The following is a 22,535-nucleotide window of genomic DNA, read 5'->3' as shown; positions in this document are numbered from 1 at the left end:
TCATTTTGATTGACTCAGTATTTAGTGTTGGGACAGAAATTACTAATAAATTTTTATGCTAATAAATTTGTTTAGTGTAGAATACCCCTAATGTGCTTTGTAGGTTGCTTATCCATATTCATGTAAAATAAAATAAATATTCTCATTCTAACTGATTTGATGAGTGTTTACGTAGCGGTTAAGATTTAAAGTTTGTGATTTTGCTTTTTTGTATATTATGGCTGATGATCGTGATTTACCAAGGTAAGTACGAAGTAAATAATGATGCCGTTGTAGTTGTACATGTATGTAATATCTTAAGTTGTTATTTTTCAAGTATAGTAAAATTGAATTATATTGTAAATATATATTTGAGGTTAGGTTAATTTGGTGGTTCTGTCAAAACCTATTTGCGATGTTGCCATATCTTGCTAAAAGTCTTTGATTTGCATAGTATACTCTTTTTTTGAAAATTTTTGTTGCAGATCTGTTTGGCTTATTTTATATTACGTCTTATTATTTAAATTGGGCATATGTATTTATTTACAAATTAAATTGATAATGAGTAGGTATTTTTATCGGATTGAAGCATCCTAAAAGCAAGATTCTAGTTTGCTTTTTTTTTTTAAGTTAAAAAATAGATAAACATTATAAAATACGGTATATTTTATAATAATAATAAATAGTATATTTAATTCACATAAAGAATTACATTAGGCATTAAAAAATAAAAAAAAACTTTCAGCACTTCTGGATACAATAAAAGGAAACGTCACTGCATTCAAAATCAAAAGCCATGAACAGAAGCAGAGCTAGAGCAATGTTTTCTTGAATCAGAAGAAAGTGGATCCGATTTTTCTAGTGACGATGATTTACAAGACAAAACATTTGTGATATCTGATGAAAAAAAGTTCTGAATCCGATGACGTCGATAACCTTTTCGACGGCTCCGAGACAGAAGATGATGACGCTATTCAGGACCACCCTGCACAGACCAACATCAATTATGATGACGACTGGACGGACACCGAAGAAGATCCTCCTAATATTCCATTTACAGGGGTGCCACACGTGTCTCCAAATTTAGATGTAAATGCAAGTCCGTCACAATACTTTTTTGAACAAACCGAGCACATGCAGTATGCCAACCAAATACAAGGACCAGTAAACATAAGAAATGGAAGGAAACAACTGTTGAAGAAATGAAAAAATGTATGGGTTTGTGTATATTGGGAGGCATGATAAAATTTCCTGCTCTTTCTAAACAGTGGAGTACTAACCCATTATATTTCCATCCAATATTTGGCAAAACTATGGCGCGCAACCGATTTCAGGATATTCTTAAGATGCTGCGATTTGTAAATCATGATAATGTTGATATAACCGACAAATTATTCAAAGTCCAGTTTTGAATAAAGTTTTGGGAAACATAAAAAAGTGTTCTATCCTATCCTATCCGACTATCTTTTAGGCAATATATTTCCAATAAACGCCATAAATATGGAATAAAATTGTATGAGCTGACTTCTGATGATGGTTTTATTCTAAACATCGTTGTTTATACTGGCAAGGTTACTCTACAAGATGAGAATTCCTCTCACGCTGAGTCCGTTGTAATAGAGCTGCTCAAAGATTATCTTAATAAAGGGCATTCAATTTTTTTAGATAAATTTTATACTAGTATGAGTTTAGCAGAATTTCTTTTGCAGCGAAACACAACATTGCGAGAAAATCGCAAAGGAAATCATAGGGAGACAATGAAAAAGAAATTGAAAAAAGGAGAAGTTTGTTGGAAAAGAGGGAAAAGTGGGTATTACAAACTGGAAAGACAAGAGAAACGTGCGAATGATTAGCAGCAAGCATAAACACACAATGGTTGAAATTGTTGGTAGAAGAGACACAAAAAAAAATAAAACCGGCTTGCGTTATTCATTACAATAAGCATATGTCCGGTATAGATCTTTCCGACCAAATGCTTTCCTACTATTCGGTTCCGAGAAAAACGTTGCGTTGGTACCGTAAAATATTTTTTCGTTCATTGGATATTTGTATTTGGGATGCTTGTTACATTTACAATAAACACCAAAATAAGAATATCGCCCATTTAACATTTCGAGAAAGTCTTTTAAAAGAGTTATTGGGCCTAAACGCAATGAGTTTGCCGGGACTTAATAATACGGAACAGATGCCCTTGGTGCAGCATTATTTGGAACCGGTACCATCAACCGAATAAACAAAAACGGCAATGAAAAGATGTCGAGTTTGCTCTTCAGAGAAAATTCGAAAGCAAACTCGTTATCAATGTGCAATTTGTCCGGAAAAACCTAGATTATGTGTTTATCCATACTTTAAAATAAAGCATGAGCAGTAATAATGTGTTTTCTTTATTACATTTACTTTTATAACTTTGTTAATAAATATTTTGTCTTAAAAAAAGTTATTTTTCTTTGTGTCCAGTTAACAAGACAGCGGTACATTTTATGAAAGTTATAAAAATATACCGACGTCCAGTTTACTGGGCGGTTGAAAATAAAGGAAAAATACATATCCATATAATATTTTCACTCTATATATTAATAAAAGTACATAAATTTTTACGTAGTATATAAATAACCAGTTGGTCCACGAGGAAAGTTTAACGTTTTAGGCGCGGTAGCGAACGTGTTAAACAATATTACTTTTACCAACATCCCCGCAGAGGTTAGTGTTGCCGGCTCTTAGACTAATCTATTTTGACTTTAAAATCTACTCCCTTATTAACTTTTTTATTTTTGTAATCTCAGTGAAGTTCTTTTAGTTTACTAGGAGTACTTTTGGTTTCAATACCCTTATGTGATCTTTTTACTAAACATTTTTTTACTTCATATTTGTGGAATTCTATATTTACTTTACCTTGAAATATACTTTTAGCAATATTTTTACAAAATTGTCGCCTTAACTTTAGGAATTCTGTTGCTTCTCATTGCTTCATAGCTTCTTTGTTGAATTTCTTTTGTTTTTATTAAAAAAAGCTCTATCAACCATTTTTGTATAGTATTTAAATTTTAGTATTATATGTATTTATTTAAGTAATTCCTAATACACTTAAATCCACCTATACTTATAAAATATCCTAGGATTTTTTTTTACAAATGCTTAATTTGATTGATTTCTTTCATGACGCTTAATTATTACTAAATAGTTAATTGTTTCTATAGGCACTATTGTTAAGACACCTAATACTTTTAAGTTTTCAATATTTGGATCTCCTAAGTTATAAGATGAAGATGTAACCAAAAAAGTCTTGTTTACATTGAGTAAAAGCGTTTTAAAATCAAACTATGTAGAACAGTAGCGGATCAAGAATCGGGCCTGGAGAAACACCCTAGGTTATGGTTCGCAAGGCTTCACATTCATCATATTAAGTCATTCTTGTTGAAATTAAATGTTTTAATAAATTCTTCAAGACGTATTTGGTAAACTGAAGAATGTATTCACCTGTTCTCTGTTCATCATTTGTTCTCATACCCTGTTCCCCGCATCGATATTTTCACAATTTTTAATACTGAAATGCACGGTGACGCCTCCCCAACGATGCATCCGGCCTGGCTACCGGCGTGAATAGGTTCAGCTACCACTGACAAGGGCAGGAAAGGGTCTAGGAAGGGTTCCAAAGGATAAGAAAGGAAAGAAAGACCACGTGTTGACTGGGTGCAGGATGACGCGGAAGTGGGCTTGATACTTTCACTAAATTTACTTCTTAAAGGTACGTTATATCCAACGGCAAGGGATAGGAAAGGGTTTAGGAAAGGAATCCGAAGGATAGGAAAGGAATAGAACGACCACGTGTTGACTGGGTGAAGGATGACGCGGAAGTGGACACGTGTGTTTTTCCGTTTAATATCGGTTTTTAGGCTATGTTTATGTTTATGTTTGAGTCGGTATCAGGACCTTGAAAACTTGCGCGATTTACGGAATACTGAAAAAGCTTCTACTGCTCGACATATAGATGACGGTAAGAGAGCGAAATTACCTCCTTAAGACTACACGGACTAAAAAGCATCTGATATGTTATTAAAATGCGGCAATTTTATAGTTCGTTAACTTACAGATGCTTTCTTTTTAGTTCTGCTGAAAAACTAACTTTCATTAATCAAATTTTGCGAAAAATCTTATACAAATTGATCTGTTCTCATATTCCGCATAAAATTTGTACTTTAAGTGTTTAGTTCAGTGTGTCAGCTGTGATTAGTTTTCATTTAGGTGTGCTTACACGTGGGATAAAGAAAAAATACTAAAAAGCAGTGAATTATATTGTTGTAAAAGAACTGACAAATCAACAGTAAAAACTTTGATTCGAATATAGACATTGCATGTGCATAAGTAGTTATTGCAGTAAATCTTTTTTTGTGAAAATGGCAAGTGCAAAAAAAAAAAAAAGTGGGCAATTAATTCTGAGAAGAAGAACCTATTGTGTTAAACCTGTGGATAGCAAAAGACACAGATTTCCTGGTTTTTTAATAGTCCCAAATGTTTAATACTTAGGTTTAGATTCTTAAGCTTTCAAACCGAGAAAATATCAGTAATAAACATTCTATTTAAAATTAAATGCTGTGAGAATTATTTTACTCCTGGTTAAATCAAACCTAATTCAAGGAGGTGTCTTAAACCAGATGCCATATCTTCGGTTAACCTCCCAGGCTTAATATAAGGTAACTTAGAATGGTCGTTGTAACAAATGACCCCACCAGAGGTGTAAGCTGAATTTAATAATGAACTGCTTGTGTTAAACTAAGCTCTTTAATTAATAATATTTTGTATGACATATTTGAAATCAATAAAATAATATATTTTAATTTCTTTGAGTATAGGACATTCCATTTAAAAATTTCTATTTTCAGACCATGATTATGAAGAACTGACGACTTTTTATCACATAGAGCAGCAGCTAACAACAGAATATGCTGATGGATTGAAAGTTAAAAACTGCACCCACGTCTTTAGTAATACAATACGGCAAAATGATGTAGGATTTAATTTTTTTGAATGATTTTAAAAATTAATACTTCATAATATGCTTTCTGTTTCTAGATATTGGAGTCCAAAATAAATAAAATAAATTACCCAGTGAAGCTCAATATGCATTCATTTTGTTACTTGCATACATTACTTACATTACTTACTTACATTGACAAATAAACGATTTGTATTTGTACTTTTTGACAGCCTCAATATCAACACTTACTCTAAAGCCGATGTCAAACCTGAGAGAAAAGCAATTTCAGCAGTTTCAATGAATGAGCAATTTTGGATTCTATTCAAATCTTGGAGTCTGAAATTATCAAAAGCAAATAAGAAAATTCCTTGGTGATTTTATAAAATTGTTATTGCCTTTGTACATTTACGTTAACCTTTTGCCATACCCTGTATTAAGTGTATTTGGCAAACTTTATTCTTCATGCAACAAAGTGCTTCATTAAATTAAAATATAAGTTTATACATTATGGAATTTGAAAGAATTTTTAATATTTTATTCAATGTTTTAACAAGCGTGTTCAACTGTTAATTGTGAATTTTTTGCTATAATCTCTTCTTATAATACATTTTGTGAATATTTCTTGTTTAATTTCTGAAACTGAGACCTATGTATCTAGAAGGAAATGTATGGGTCTTTCAGAATTTATAGTACGCAAATAAAAAAAATTACAAAACGAGGACTTGTACTTCCAGTTCATCCTACCCTTCGACGTTCAGAGGGCGCAACAGTCAATCGACGTTCAGTGTTCTATTGTCGCATGATAGTTTCCTATCTAAGAAATATTAATCTATGGTCCGTATTAGAACTTCAAACAGAAAGGTGGTTTTTGTGCAAAGGTATTTACCCGAGTTTTTAAATCTACATTATAGGGAATAAAGTGAGTCAAAAAGTAATTCGGTCCTTTCATTACCCGAAGCAGCGATTGCAGAAATTAAGATGTAGATTAGATGTATTTATTTAATGCAGTTTTAGTGGACGCACCATAAATTAGCGGCGACAGGCAGATTTTCTCGGGCCGTTTGAGTTCTTCTATTTTTTAGCCAAAGATAAAATACACCGGGCCGCCATGTTTTTCAGGCAAACGAGGGTTTTTATAATTTTTTTCGACTGTTTTATATAATTTACTCGTCAGGATGGACGATAAGAAGAAATCTTGAAAAAAGTTAATCGCATTGCTTTTCCAAGAAGGCGACTGAGATGGAAAAGAAATTTAGTGTGAATCGCCTATTAGTGTGCAGGAAATTAAGGTCAATTGGAAATTTTTTCAGAAAAATTAAATGAAGAGATATACGATATGATGATTGAAGAGGATGCTCCAGACGAAGACTTGTTAAAGTAGATGAGAGTACATAAACAAATATTTACACTTGCATCTCAAGTATGTTGAGCTGAATAAACCAAGTGAGTCACAAAGTAGCGTACATTCAGTGAAGCAAAACCTGCCAGGTTCAGCGAAAACTCACCTTGCTAAATATCGAATTTAAAGGTTTCGATGGGCATATTAAGGACTGGCTACAGTTTGGTCACACCTTAGACCCAGACATTGACTCGGCAGACAAGATCCAGTATTTACTGCGGGCCAGTTTCCGAGGTTGCCGTGGCCGCCAGCTGGTAGTCTGCCACTAGTAGGGCAAAATGATGAGCAGGTTGTCACAATTGTAGGTGGTTTAATCTCTAGCTTTGGTTGTGAAGACCTCCAAATTGAAGTATATGTAAGAGAGTTGCTTAAGTCGATTTTAAATGATGATTTCAATTTTAGTTTATAAGACTGATATAGCTACTTTGTATAATAAATTAGTAACCCAAGTGCGAGCATTAGAAACTTTAGGGGTTGGTTCACATAAATGTGCAGCTATGCTTTTCCCTTAATAGAATTGTGTTTACAAGAGGATATTTTACGCGTTTGGCAATGTTTGTCGCGGAGTTCAGATTTTAGGTCCTCACAAGGTAATTTGGAGGAGAATCAGGGGCAGAAACATCGAGGAATGGAAGTTCAATTAAAGAGTTTAATGTCATTTTTACAGAATGAGTTTGAGAATGACCAGATATTAAAATTAGCTTCTGAGGGGTTCGGTTTGAAGCCTGGTGCTGGTCAAAAAGATTCAGGGGGTATAGTCATCGAAACGTAGAGTAGAGTCGCATAGTAGTGTACCCACAGTAGCAGATATGCTAATAAATGTTAACCCTGTTATACAAAAGTGTGTTTTTTGTGAGGATTCTCTAATTATTTTAAGGCACAACAGTTTTCATTTGAGAAAAACGGTCAATTCTAAGTTATAAAAATGCATGTCTTATTTGTTGATTTTTGAGGAATGGTTAAGTGACCATATAGTTGAGGAGGCTTCTGCTGTTCAGGGTACACACATCGGTCAGTGATCAAAGAAGGCAGCAATACTCATATCAGAGCTGTCTTTGATGCATCAGCGAAGTCTGGAGTCTGGAAAGAGAAGTCTCCGTTCTTAATAAGTGTCTTGACAAGGGTCTAAATGTGATAGGGCCTATTTCCAATATATTATTGAGGTTTCGAATGGTATGGTATGGGGTCAGATATAAAAAAAGCTTTTCTTCTAGTAAGTGTAGATCCAGCTGATTTTTTGTGATTTGGATCTAATGGACAAGAAATAATTTTTCGTAGTACTTTTTTGTTAGGTGCGACCATAGATCTTCTGGAGTCATTGGATGATTGTTTAAGAGAAAATGAACATTATAGTAAAGAGACCCTTGTACAGTTATCTAAGAGTTTTTATGTCGACAATTGTGTTACTAGTGTGTCAAATATGAAGATGCTGCAGACGTATATCATTGTCATGAACGAAGCAAAGTTTGGCCTTAGTGGGTGGCAGTTTTCAGGTCCGGAATGTGATTCCTCTGAAGCTCATCTCGGACTGCTGTTCTAGGAAAGATGTGGAGCAAGTATAATGATGTGGAGCAAGCTAAATATAAGCGAATCTTGTTTTTCGGGAGTCGAAAATTCGAAAAATCCACAAAAGATCTTCGATCCCATAGGTTTTACTGCTCCTTCAAGTTTGTTACCCAAATTGTTACTTGGAAATGGAAAATTCTCTTGGCATACACTGGTAGATTTCGAGATGGAACTTCACTCCGTCCTTGGTTGTTTCAATTGTATTATTTAGCCAAAATTATTTTTTCCAAGATGTGTGATATTGATCTTTATGAGCAAAAAAGTCTCCATATTTTTTGGGATGCAAGTAAAGATTCATATGTCACTGTTATTTTTTTAAGAAGTATTTTCGATGGTAAGATTCATTTGTTGGCTATCAAGTCCAGGATAGCTCTGTTGAAAAGGATTTCAATTCCTCGACTAGAGCTTTTAGCAGCTCTTATAGCTACCAGACTATTTCTGATTTGAAAAATGATTTAAGCGTAGATTTGGGGATACCTATTTATTTTTGGAGTAATTCCTCCACTGTCTTGAGCTGGATTCGGCACAGAGAAAACTGGGGAATGTTTGTAAGAAACCGAGTAACAGAAATCTTGAAGTACACCGTTACGGGTAATTGGCATTTTGTTTCAGGACTTCTGAATCCTACTGATCTTTTTTCGCGTAGTTGTTCTCTCAAGCAGTTATATAAAATCCAGATGGTGGGAGGGGCCAGATTGGTTGCGGAAAGAGCCAGAGTCGTGGCCACAAGAAGGATTTTTCAGTTTTAAAATAATGTAAGAAATTCTACCTCTAGATAAAAGGGCGAACTTTCTGCTGAAAAGCTGGACGTACCTGAGTGTCAAATTTTGCGATCGTTTTCGAGAGTACAGGGGTGGAGTGAACTTTGCAGGACCGTTATTTTTGAACAGTGGGGGAAAAACATGGGTGTGCCTATTTACATGCACTGTCCATGGTGCAATTAGAGCTAGTACCGGTTTGTCAATAGTTAGTTCGATTCTGGTCTTTAGGTGATTGTTTGCACGAAGGCCAAAAACAATCTATAGCAACAACGTTACTTTTTTAAATTTATTGGTACCGAAAATTATTGTTTAAAATTGATTGGAATAAGATAACCGCGTCTTTAAGTATACATAAAATTAAGTGGTATTTTAATCCGCCATCTGCTAGTTGGTGGGACGGCTTTTGGAAGCGAATGGTCAAAGTTTTAAAGCAGATTCTTAAAATTCGTATTTCGTAAGATTAGTAAAACTCGTGGCCGAGCTTGTCCAAATTATGAGGATTTGGTTCACGTATATTGCGAGTGATGTTGAGGATCTTGTTCCTGTAACACCCATGATATTTTTGAGAGGCTGAGTATGCTGTGGCATTCCGGATTTTGACATTGTTGATTCTGAATCACTATGTAAGAGAGTCCGACACAAGCAGAAGCTCCGAAATAATACTAGATTGAGATTTAGAACTTGTTAGAATGCAATGGTAAATAATATTACAGTTTGCTAGTGTGTTAAGTTTAGTATACCATTCAAGAGATGACGCTACTAGTACTGAAAAGTTATTTTTAATGACATACGTTTTGTACAGAGAGATGCGAACTCTAGTTGAGGCAGCTAGAACTCTATTAAATGGAGGTCAGAAGGAATTATGGGCTGAAGCTTTAAATTGTGCAGTATATGTGCTCAATATATCAGGCAGCACATACATAAAAGACAAATCACTATGTGAGTTGTGGTCGAAACAAAAATGTAAGCTGTCAAAATTTCACATTTTTGGTAGTCGAGTGTCTGTTCATGTTCCAAAGGTGAAAAGATTAAAGTGGGATGCTAAGAATGAAGTTGGTATATTTGTTGGGTATTGCCATGATGTTAAGGGCTTCAGAATATTTTTTCCTCATAGGAAAAAAGTTGAATTTGAAAAAATAGAGATGTAATCTTTTTACCAGATCTTTCTATAGATGTCAAAGAAACACCAACCAAGATCCCTACTAGTGAGCTACCCAAGCCCCCTATGTTAGAAGTTCCATATAGTGATGTTGAAGAGGAGCCTCTGGAAAATGGAGGCCAAGAACCTAAAGTAGCTGAATTTGAGCTTGAAAATTCAGAGTATGACTCAACCGAGGACTTAATTACTGAAGAGGGAGACAGTGAGGTGCAGCGAGAGCGAGTCAGAGATGGACAAGGCAGATATAATTTGAGGAGAGTGATTCGTCCACCACAGGGTCTGACCAATGACTACATACTAGGCGCTGCAGCTTGTATTGTTGAGGGTGAACCTGTGACATATGAGGCAGCCATGGGTGGAAGTGATGCTGCAGAGTGGGCCAGAGCTATAGACGAGGAGATCAAGTCCTTGGAGAAGAACAGTACGTGGCAAAAAGACTATCCAGTGCAGGTGGGTGTTTACAAGCAAAGAAGACGATGCTGGAAATATTGTGAGGTATAAGGCAAGACTTGTTGCTAAGGGTTTTCAACAAACTGAAGGCATGTCTTTAGATAACATTTATAGTCCTGTTGCTAAGTTAAACTCCATAAGAGTGTTTCTAGCTATGTGTAATGAGTATAAGATGCAAATTTTTCAGTTAGATATTTGCAGTGCTTTCCTTTTTGGGGATATCAATGATAATGTATTTATAGAATTACCAAATGGATTTAAAGATAATGAGGGAAAAATTTGCAAACCTAAAAAGTCTTTATATGGTTTAAAGAGTTCTCCGAAAAATTGGAACTTAAAGTTTCATAATTTTATGTTGGCTTTAAATTTCAAGAGATCTGAATTTGAATACTGTTTATACACTAAAATTACTGAAAAGTCTAAGGTGTTTTTGCTAATATACGTGGATGATCTCTTATTATTGGGAAATGATTTTAATGAAATTGAAAATATTAAATGCAGGTTAAAAGAGAGTTTTGAAATGAAGGATTTGGGTAGACTTAGTAACTTTTTAGGAATTAAGGTGAATCATGATGTTCTTGAGGGCAAAATGTTTTTAAATCAAAGTAAATATTTACGAGGCGTTCTTAAAAAGTTTGGTATGCGAGACTGCAAGCCTTGTAAAACTCCGACGAACTTGAATTTTAGCCATGATGTTTTAAAAAGAGATTATCCTGAGAGTACAGAAATTGAACATAAATGTAGAATGTTAATAGGGTCGATAATGTACGCTATGCTTTGCACAAGACCTGACTTATGTCTTTGTATAAGTGTCTTAAGTAGATATCAATCTTGTGCTTCTTTAGATTTATATCAGGCGCTTAAAAGGGTAATGCGATACATTCAGGGTACTTTAGATTATAGTTTAGTATGTGCGGTTTCATGGTCGTCGCGAAAGCAGTGTAACGTGGCTCTTTCATCGACTGAGGCAGAGTATGTCTCATTAGCGTTAGCTGTAAGTGAAGCGTGCTGGTTAAGAAATATTTTAAATGATTTTGAGATCCTAAACGGCTTTGTTTGTGTAATTATCTATAAAGATAATCAGGGCGCGATTAAACTTACTAAAAACCCTGAATTTCATAAACGTCTAAAATATATAGACATTAAATTTCATTTTGTTAGAGAAAAGGAAAACGGTGGGGTTGTCAACATTAAATATATAACTAGTAATCTGCAGTTAGCTGATATTATGACAAAACCACTTGGAAATGATTTATTTTGTAAGTTTAGGAATATGTTAGGGTTAGAATAAGGGATTAACCATTGAGGGGCGGGTGTTAGAATACAATGGTAAATAATATTACAGTTTGCTAGTGTGTTAAGTTTAGTATACCATTCAAGAGATGACGCTACTAGTACTGAAAAGTTATTTTTAATGACACGTTTTTTGTACAAAATGTGCGGGTTAACGTCGGGTCTCTTTTAGTCTCTTAGCGTTTTTAGTTTACATGTACGGTTCGTGTTGGGGCGCTTTTTGGTGTCTTTTCTTTTTCAATAAACCAGTTTAGTAATTAGTAACAGTCTTTATTTTATGCCCCACGCAAGTAAACTGAATATTAAATCTATCTAAGGTCTTGTAGCTTCAAAAACCTGGCATATAGATTTCCATTGAAAAAGTAGTTCTTGTGGAAAATGATTTCGACAAGTGAATCCAGTGGCCCTTGGGACCAGTGGTCGAATTGATTCCAGGCAAAGATGGTTAAGTTCGTCTTGTTCGCGTGTCTACGGCTAGAGGATCTCTGTTGAGGTCTGTGGAGCGCTTGTACCCTTTGGAATGTGATGTGGATAAGACTGATCAGCCGAATAATCACGTAGACATTTTCCGGACAGATGACTCTTGATAAGTCTAGATATAACTCATTGTTAATTTTTAACAAAACAAATGAAAATTATTAGTATTTATCAATAGAAAAGACAATTGACGTTTCCATCTATCAAATGTTAGGGAAAATAAATATATACCAAGAAACCTAAATCAAATAGAAAAAAACGAGTTTAGCCGACGATTGAAATTTAGAATCACCCTTCTCGTCACGAATGAGTCGTAATCGTATCGAGATCGAGTCGTGATTTTAGAATCCCAGCACTAAGAAGCGTGGGTTGGGATTGTTTTAAGCATGCTATCTTTAAATTAATATTTTTTTTCTAAAAAAGTTCTTTTTCAATATCGTGAGTAATGTTTTAATTGATTTGCAGCAATTCCAGGTTTTTATAAGGAAACGTGATTTAATTTATTACTATTATCTTTTTGTATTGTCAATTTTTAGTCTTTAATAAAATCAAATTCAGTTTTTTCAGAATCAGTTTCTCAGAAGTTTCACTTTTCAGATGTTTAATTTTCTATTATTAATTTATTTTTGGTACATATAAAATAGTAATAAAAGATTTTTTTAATTTCCTTTAGTCCCCATTACCAGAAAAATATGGAGAGAGATATGCAATGTAAATTTTATTAAGACTTTGAGCTATAGAATTTTTTCAGTTCAGATCTTTCCAACAATTTTGTTTTGTAGGTAGGTTGTTAGTTCTTTAGATAATACTCACTTATAGAATTTTTAATTAGTTCTTAAAATATGTTTAATTTTTCTTTAGATCAGTTTGGATGAGACTGGTTCAGTGCTATCAAAATACTTTTAAATATTTTTAGATTAATTCTAATTTATCTATGTATATTGTTTTAAGTAATTTATTTCAGGAAAATTTAATATTGAATGTATTAAAAAAGGACATTGTTTCAATTCCATTTTGTAATTGGTGATATGTAGTATACACTATGGTTATATTAACTTATTTATATGTGATATGTGAAATAGGACTGAAGAGTTTTATTTTTATCCTGATCAATAGACTTATGAGATTAAATTTGATTTCCCGCCTTAATTTTGGCACGCCTTTCTACCATTTTGATTGATCGAATTAGGTCATGTCATGTCAAACTGTCAAGTTAATTACAACAGTTTCCGTTGCCAAGCGAGAAGACTTGGCGAAAAAAGAGAAAGATTTGTCAAAAGAATTTCTATTAGTTTGTATGCAACCACCCCTTCTCTATACTTTTGTGTTTTGTGCTTAGAACTTTAAACAGAGAAGTTGTTTTTGTGCAAGGGTATTTGCCCGATTTTTCAAATCTATAAGTTATAGGGAATAAAGAGGGTAAAAAGATTGCCTGATTCAAGAAGGCTGAGGGTGTGAGTTTAGATTTTCGGACTAACCTGATTTCGTTGAAGCATTTTTAACAGCAAACGACTATCAGGATTAAATTCTGGAACCCACTGTTCATACACACGCTACATAATTTATGAAAAATTTTGTACTTATGCGCGACAATGCACGTCCGCATGTTGCAAGAACGTATTGTCATGGCCTGCTCAAACCTCTGACTTAAATGGTATAGACCTCGTTTAAGATATGCTGAAAAGGCGTGTTTTTAATCAAGAAATAAAGTTCCAGGCGAATAAGAGTTGCTGAACTGTATGCAAGAGAAATGGCTACAAATTGAGCAAAACGACATTAATAATTGAATAAGGAGCATGTCAAACAAAGGTCGAACTCTTATTAATAACATGGACGGTCATACACCCTTTTTCTTTTCTATTCACATTTCTAAAAATGTTATTTCAAATTTTCGATATTTTACTTCATTATGAATTGTCACACGTTATTAATATCCCAGTATACTACTATGAATTTGAAAATTGATTCAGACATTTTCTAAATTTTAATATGTTTTGAATTTTAATTTAATTTTCTTTTAAAACCTATGTTCCCAGACCATTTTGTGTGTGTATAACTGTACCATCGTTTCTCATAATTTTACTCTCAATATAAAGAGTCATCATTTTAAATTCTTAGAATATCTCTTAGAACATTGAACGGCTAGAATTAGTAAATAACAACTTTGTTTCAGTTCAACATGTGCACAGAGGCGAGAAGGGTGTTTTGTTTACAAACATTTTTATCGATTCTCTATTGTCAAGTTTACACACATTTTCAAAAGAAGTAATTTTCAGCTATACAGATCGTGTTTTCGTTCGTTACTTATAGGAAACCGCATAGAGGCGAAATTTTGCAACGTCGCGCGTGTACGAGTGCCTGCGACAGAGCACCGCCCCCGGCCGGCGCGAGGGGCGAGGACGGGATTAGTAAACATCTGACTTTCGTGGGAGCTGCGTCGTTTGGGGACAAAATGTCCCAAAATATTACGCGAAAATCCAGGCATTTTTAAAATATTTATTCTAATGCGGGTTTTACGCATAGAATTGTTATCTTAAAATGTTTAATATGCTGTGTTTTGCATAATGAAAATTAAAGCGTTATTCTAATAAAAAATAAAATATTAACTCTGATAAAAATATAATAAAAAATCAGAAATAAAACTCTAATAAACAAACTTAACAACATATCATTTTTTGAATAAAAGGCTTAAATAAACCGCCTTCTTTCGCTAAATAGTCTGCTTAAGGTAACCCCCACAGATAAAAGTCATTTAAATCTGGAGATCTAGGAGGCCATTTAATATCGCCAGTCCCACTAATAAGGCGGTTAGGAAAAATATTTGTTAAAAATTCTTTTACCCTAGCCGCGTTATGAGCAAGACAGCCATCTTGCTGAAAATAAACCGATCCCAGGTCTACATCAGGTAGGATTTGAATGGCAGGAAGAACTTGGTTTTGCAGCAACTCAAGTTACTTTTGGGCGTTTAAAGTGCCATCAATAAAAAATGGCCCTATAACATTGTCGCCCAAAATACCTGCCCAAACATTCAATTTCTGAAGATACTGGGTACGAAAGTGAAAACTTCTGTGCTCGTTTTCTTGAGACCAATAACGAACAATGGAAAGATTGTGTTTGCCATGTAATGGAAAAGAAGATTCATCAGAATACAAAATATTTTTTAAAAATATTCGTTTTCATTTGCCTTTTCCATCATGGTTTCACAAAATTCCATTCTTCGCCACTGGTCTTCAGGAAATATTTCCTGAGTTTTTGAATACTTAAAACATTTGTACCCATATTTTTTCCAGATACGAGCAACAGTTTTATTGCTCATTCCCAGTTCCTCTCCAACACTTCTAGTGGATCGTGTCGAATCAAGTTCTAGGGTACTGCAAACCATTTCTTTTCGCCGTTCTATATCCTGGACCACTTCAACAGGTGGTTCTTGACGTTTTGTGTGGCATTTTTTACAATCTTGAAGACAAAAAGATGTCTCAAAATTTGTAACCACATTTAAAACCGTTTTTGCACAAGCAATCGGTCTATTCTCAAATGTCACTGAAAACAAGGTTTTCAAAATTCAATTTAAAATTTTTGAGGTTATAATTTTATGCGGTTTGTTTACGTTTGGACTTGTGTTTCTTGGACCATGGTTTTAAGTAGAAATAAACGTAAGTATAGAAAAATTAATTATTTTGTTTTGTTTAAAATATAGTTTGTAGCTTACAGAATTACGATTTAAGAAAAAATTGTGAAAAAAGTTAAAATTTCAGATGATTTGGAGAGTTTTAGTTAAGGTATCATTGGCGATACCTTGGGATTCTACCGATTCAGATATATATTATATTATTATTTTTTAGTTGATAAAGACTACTTTTAGTTTTTATTTTTTGATGATAATATTTTTGTTTTAGGACCTTTAACACAAAAGAAGCTTCAAGATTTATCAGACAACATTGATTTGAACCAGTCGGATATCGGGGAGCTGTTATCAGAACATGAAGAGGAGGACCTGACAACGCATTTTGCTGAAGATGAAGAAGATCAACAAACCGACTCTTCATCATCAGACGATGACCTACCTTTGTCCCATTTTCTCTCAGCAAGAAAAAAAAGTTGGGGCCGAACTGCTAAGCTAGAGGTACATTCTTTTCCATTTTTGAATGATGCTGCTGATGTAAACAAAAAATTAGAGTACCCCATCAAATATTTAGAAAAATACATTTCAGACGACTTTTAAGATATTGCACTTTACACAAACATAAGAGAAGTAAAGGATAAAGGTCGTTCTTTCGAGACTACTTCTGATGAAATAAAAATGTTTTTTGGAGTGTCGATATTACTTGGAATTTACGGCCTTCCAAGAATTCGGATGTTTTGATCCAGAGAAATGACGGTTCCTATGATATCTGATAATATTACCAGAGACCAATACTTTGGTTTGCGCTGTCGTCTGAAACTTGTAGAAGACGACAAGATATCAAGGGAGCAAAGGAGTTTAGATAGGTTTTGGAAAGTAAGGCCAATGCTTGACAGAGTTTTGAAAGGATGTAGACAAAATAAACGTACTGAGGCGGCATTAATCGACGAACAGATGATAACATTCCATGGTAAAGTAATAATGCGACAATTTGTGCGTGGAAAACCTGAACCAGTAGGCATTAAGAATTTTGTAATGACAACACCAACTGGAATTCCTTTGGATTTTTACTTGTACGAAGGAAAGGGCTCATCACTAGAGTCAGCGCTCACTCCTGTACCAGAGAAGCTTGATATAGGTGGGACAATGGTACTCAAACTAACTGACACTTTACCAGCTGGTGTTTCAGTTTACACTGACAGATATTTTACATCTATTCCACTAATAGATGCATTATTGTTCAGAAAACTAACCCTAACAGGAACCATGATGCTAAATAGGCTTCCAAAAAACGCAACATTTTTAAAAGATAACGATTTAAAAAAATCAGGTAGAGGTTCCCATGACCAGTTTGTAAGACAGGATTCCAACGTCAATTTAGTAAAGTGGTTTGATTCGAAACCTGAACACTTTGCTTCATCCTCTACTGGCGTTGAGCCACTAGGAACATGTTCACGTTGGTCCAAAACCGAAAATAAATACATAACAAAAAATCAGCCTGCAATAGTAAATGAATGCAATTTAAAAATAAAAATAATTCATTCTGCTAATGAAAGCAAAATGAAGAAAATAATATTGAGGAAGAAGAAGATGAATTACCAACTTCTCGCAAGCAAAGAAAAGTTGAGCCCGTACCAGACAAGAGAGACAGAAAAAAAGGAAATAAGCATTTACCTACTTTCATGAAGAACCAGCAAAAATCACGATCTAAATGTCGAAAACCTGGCTGTGGAAAATTAACATTTGCAAAATGCACCTCCTGCAATATTTTTCTGTGTTGTAGAGTTGACAGAAATTGTTTTGAAATTGTTGAGAAATATTATAAATATTATATTAGTTATGAAATAACTCAATTAATTAGTTCGACAAAAATTAATAAGTTCGACTTTTATTTGTATTGATATAATCCCAACGCATCATATATGATACGTTTTTTTTTCCAAAAATATAAAAAAGTAAAATAAAAAAAAATTGAAAATTGTTTTATTAACATACTACCTACAAGGATAATGCAATGTGGTTTTGTAAATTTCATGTAATAGACTCTTGGGTCTGAAGAGGATATGTATGATATTCTAATCGCAAAAATAATATCTTCAAAGCAAAAAAAAAATTATTAATATTCTTGTTCCTAAAACCGCTTCTAAAAAAATGAAATGGCAACACCGCAGACAAAAGCGGATGTCATCTTGACAAACGGCTTTGCGTTTACATTTGGCACTTGACAAATTCTTTTTTTTTCTTTATTTTTTGGTTGAAAAAAAAAAGAAAAAGGAAAAAGGTTGAGTCATTTCAGTGTTTTTGTGAACTGTTACGATAGTAAAAACTTGTACTGTTTGTGCCACACCATGGGAAAAAGCAACATTCTGTTTCAAATAAAAATAGTTCATTCAAATCTTTTACACTATGCTGCATGTACAGGGTGTTTCAGAACTATGGGATCAAACTTCTGGGGGTTGTTCATTGCAACAGAAGAATCCATTTGAGTATAGGAACCCATGTCCGCAAATGCGTCACTACGGCCCTAAGACGCGTTAAAATTGATAAAAAACATTAATTAATTAAATAAAAACATTAATCGATGTTGGTCACTCTGACAAATTTTAGTAGGGAAACAAAACAATTAAAGTTTTTGAGAGGTTATGTTTACAAAAATACAAAATAGAATGTTACATATAGGTAAGAATTTAAGATAGTTGCGTTAGATCTGTGATTTTTCTAGTACTTCTTTAAGAATTTCATTAAAATTTATGAAAGAAAGTAATTCTCACCTAAAATGAGACAAAGTTTCAATCAACTTGGAATAGATGCATTCACTTGAAAATATTTGTTTTATTATTTTGATAATCTTGAATCTTATCAATCCTAATACCATGAAAATCATGAAGTTTATTTAAATTTTTGTTTGTATTTACTTAACAAATTCAGTTAAAAACACTTATTTTCTTTCTATTTTTACTATTACGAGTTTTACTTTCTTTCCATGTACAGTGTTTCCACATTAATAGGTACAACCATCTATAAATATCAAAATATAGATGATTTTATGAGGGTTTTTATGAGCATTTTTTGTGATTATAAAGGGTTTATGTAGTCAAAATATATTATTCTGTCAACAACTCAATAAATTATTCTATTATAAACAACACGGACAATTCACAATAATTCGGTTTTGAGAAACTGAACCAAATACCTTTAAATAAAGATGGTGATACATTATTCACGTATTAACTAAGGAGAAAGATACATCGCCTGTTCCAGACGATATAGCCAAGCGTCGTGTACAAATCGCCAAAAACTAGGCAATCCGCTATACTCACACGTCAAACGTCAGCATCGTCAACTTCATTACCGTTATTTAATATATTTTTTCCCAACCCAACAACCCTCCGCAATAATATATTTTTTGTTGGCAATACTAAAAATTTTCAAAGTGACCAACATCAAAAGGACACAACCACTATAAAAATGGCGGCCACCATGCAGTGGTCATTTTTGGGTATCGTGGCCATATGCATTAGCAGTCCAGGATATTTATAAGTTCGTGCATGTTACCATAACAACAATTGTTTAAAATCAACGCTTATCAATGTCAATTCTCAATGTCATGTTTAAAAATGTTATAGCTTACAATTTTTAAACATTTAATGCTAATGCAAAACTTTAGCAATCATGAATTGGCGGATATGCATTTGGTATACGGAGCAACAAACTGCAATGCACGAGCAGCATCGCGGTTGTATCATGAACACTATCCCGAACGACAGCATCCTGGATACAAAAAGTTTATTGCGGTTCATCGGCGGCTCGCTGAGACGCCGCATCATAAATGCATCAGATCCTATTTAGGTAATTAATATTTTTTCTAAATTTAAACGCGTCTTAGGGCCGTAGTGGCGTAGTGACATTTCTGGCTATGAGTTCCTATACTCAAATGGATTCTACTGTTGCACTGAACAATCCCTAGAAGTTTGATCCCATAGTTCTGAAACACCCTGTATTTATTATAGAATATGTGAAATAAATATGTGTCATTTATTTCACATATTTCATATAAATATATGGTGAATAGTAATTTTTGATGTATTAGAACAATGTTACTAATTCCAGTATTACTTTTGTATTTAGAAATCCAAATCCAGAATAGTAATATAAATAATTTTACATTTGAAAAAGTCTATTTACTCCGACAGAGACCCCCGTTTTTATAGTTACAATAGAAAAAACTTTAAGTCAAGATATCTTAGGTATGTAATTAAATGTTAAAAGAGATGTGATCATACGCGTATTTTGCCCAACTACGTATCATCACATCTGTGAAAATCAAAACAACCTTAGCTATAATATTAACAATGTCACCTATCAATAAATATATCTTAAGATATAATTTATGTCACATCCCATTAAAACTTAAACCAAGAATGCAGACGACTGTTTTTTTATCTTAATCAGGAAAACATCATCACTAAACAAGACATTACATACTTATGTTACATACATTTACATACAACTCACGGATAACTGACACTAACTTACAATTCACTAGTTATGTTTGGACAGTTTAGTTGCACTCTTATTAAGGAGCATCACACTATTTTTTGTATATTAATATAAGTTATATTAGTTTATTCTTTAGGTAGTGCTTAAATGATGATAAACTTTTAATTTTTAGTGAGTCAGGAAACCTGGCTTATATGAAATATAAAGGAACGTCTAAAAATGTTTGTATTCCCAAAACTTTAATGATTGACTTTAAGTCAATCTGATCAACTAAATATAAAGATTTTTCATTTTTTAGAGTTTTATGGAGACAAGCATGTATGTGCATTCACCGGGTCATATTTAACCATTTGAAGCAATGATTCCATCCATTCAAGATTCCAAGAACCATTTTTTTGCCTCTAGCTTGTATAGTTTTAAGGCAGATTTATGCCGAGTTGTCTACATGTCAAGGTTTTATACTCAAAAAGTCGTCAAAGCCAAACCCAAATTTCGGAATTCACCAGAGATCAAACAAACGTTGATAATGTGAGTTAAAATAAAAAGGTAACATATAAGGACAGCACCAAAGAATCAATTTGAGATTTATACCATTTAAACAGATAGCATTAGAAGTAAGATTGTAAATAATTTCCTGAATATCATTTTCAGTTACTCCACGACAAGTGAATGATATTTCATATACTATATTTTATATACACTAATTTTCTTGCATATAAATATTATAAGAATGATAAAAATAATTGAATAAATATAATTGAATAAGAATTAAATTTTTAGTCATCTACCGTGGAGGAATAAATACTTATGATGAAAAAATCATAAACAGCATTCACGTCACAAAGATTAAGGCTGGGTAACGCTGCCTATTCTGCACCAATTTTAGATAATTGTAAAGTTTTCCATTGTTTGTTTAATACCCGTAGACTTGGATTTATATTCTAATAAAGTATTTTTTTATATTTATAAGCTAGCGTAGTTTTATTTTTTTAATATTCTAAAATAATTATAGTCAGATTTTCTTTTGCTGGCCTCATCTTCTTCCATAAATAAAATATGGTAACTTAACCACGGACTATATTTTTTGCAATTATTATTCTCTTGATGTTTGTCACATATGGCATGAATAATAGTGATAAGCTCACATTTTCAAATTAGTAAGATCAAAAATATTGTAAAATGAAGTTTAATGAAGATCTCCTAAAAACAATTCATTATTCATATTTTTAAAATCTGTAATTCCTTCAAAATTGTCCCTAGATTAGATTTATTCAAAATTTAATTGGCAAAAGATTAAGTCATGATCAACCATTCACTCCCGATGTATTTATTAAAGTAAGATTTAATACAAAAATACAATCAGGCTCATACTAATCAAGCCAGTGTGCGTAGGTTCTGCAATTATCTAGTAAGGATCGACACTATCAGCTACAACGACAAATTTATGAAGATCATTATTCTACAATAAAAAATTTGGCAAAACAGACTCCTAAAATTTTTTTTTTAATCCTTCAGTGTAAGATTAGGAGCTCGGGCACTGCCAGAAATTTTTTAAGCTGTTATACTCGTATATCTTGTTAAATTAACAGTTTCCTTTACGCGTAAGACTTTCTCCTCGTATAATGTGATAGTAAGATGATACTCTTAGAATGAAGGGTATTTAGGTTTGCTAAATGAAGTTTTAAATTGACGATTAGGGAAAGCTTTATCAAGGAGCCCATACACATGATCATAAAAAAACCTTAAGACAATTTTCTACATCTGTTAGAGAAAATAATTGTGACCAATAATAGAGTTTAAAAAAATTGTGTAATAATTAATTATTTCATTTAGCATAGTCATATACATAATGTTTAGAGAAAATAGACTCTCTTTTCTTATTTTTTAAAGGTAATTTGATGAGCATAGCAATCTTCAAAGGCTAAACTCTACATTGGTCTTTTATTCTCTCAATCAATCAATCAATGCTTTATTGTCAAGAAATTGTTACAATTTGTAGACAAAGCGGTAAAACAAAAAAGACACAAAAATACAAACAAAACACAATTAAAGAAAAAAAAAACAAAACAAAATTTAAAAAAATAAATAAATAAACAGAATAGAATAGAATATCTACAATATATACAGATTAATACAATTTAAAAATTGTAAATAGTCAAAAATATTATTATAAATATAAATATATTATATATAAATATACAATTTAATGTATACAATGTCAAAAAAAAATCATTAAAAAATCTCTCTATGTTAAAAAAAAATGTAAAAAATGTTTAAAAAAGTAAAAAATCCTAAAATAGCTACACAAAGTAGTATACCTAAACATGTACAGATAGTAAAAATACATAATCAGC

At 32.9% G+C, this 22,535-nt stretch overlaps 1 protein-coding gene across 2 annotated transcripts in view; it reads left to right on the top strand.

The window, feature by feature from the left end:
* The window catches only part of LOC126749098 (RNA-binding protein 5-like), a 62,159-nt gene extending 41,009 nt beyond the window's left edge, over positions 1 to 21,150 (top strand). Inside the window, exons 12-13 of one of the 2 annotated variants that reach the window (XR_007664877.1) lie at positions 20,480 to 20,709; positions 20,962 to 21,150. The gene's annotated coding sequence lies outside the window, so the exon portion shown is untranslated. Of the gene's footprint in view, positions 1 to 20,479; positions 20,728 to 20,961 lie in introns of both variants that reach the window. The other variant, XR_007664876.1, reaches the window with a different exon arrangement.
* Positions 21,151 to 22,535: the final 1,385 nt, after the last annotated feature.

The sequence above is a fragment of the Anthonomus grandis genome, chromosome 22, assembly GCF_022605725.1.
Source record: "Anthonomus grandis grandis chromosome 22, icAntGran1.3, whole genome shotgun sequence".
NCBI lineage: Eukaryota > Metazoa > Arthropoda > Insecta > Coleoptera > Curculionidae > Anthonomus > Anthonomus grandis.
Note: the sequence above shows the minus strand (reverse complement) of the source record. Positions and strands in the feature narration are given on the sequence as shown.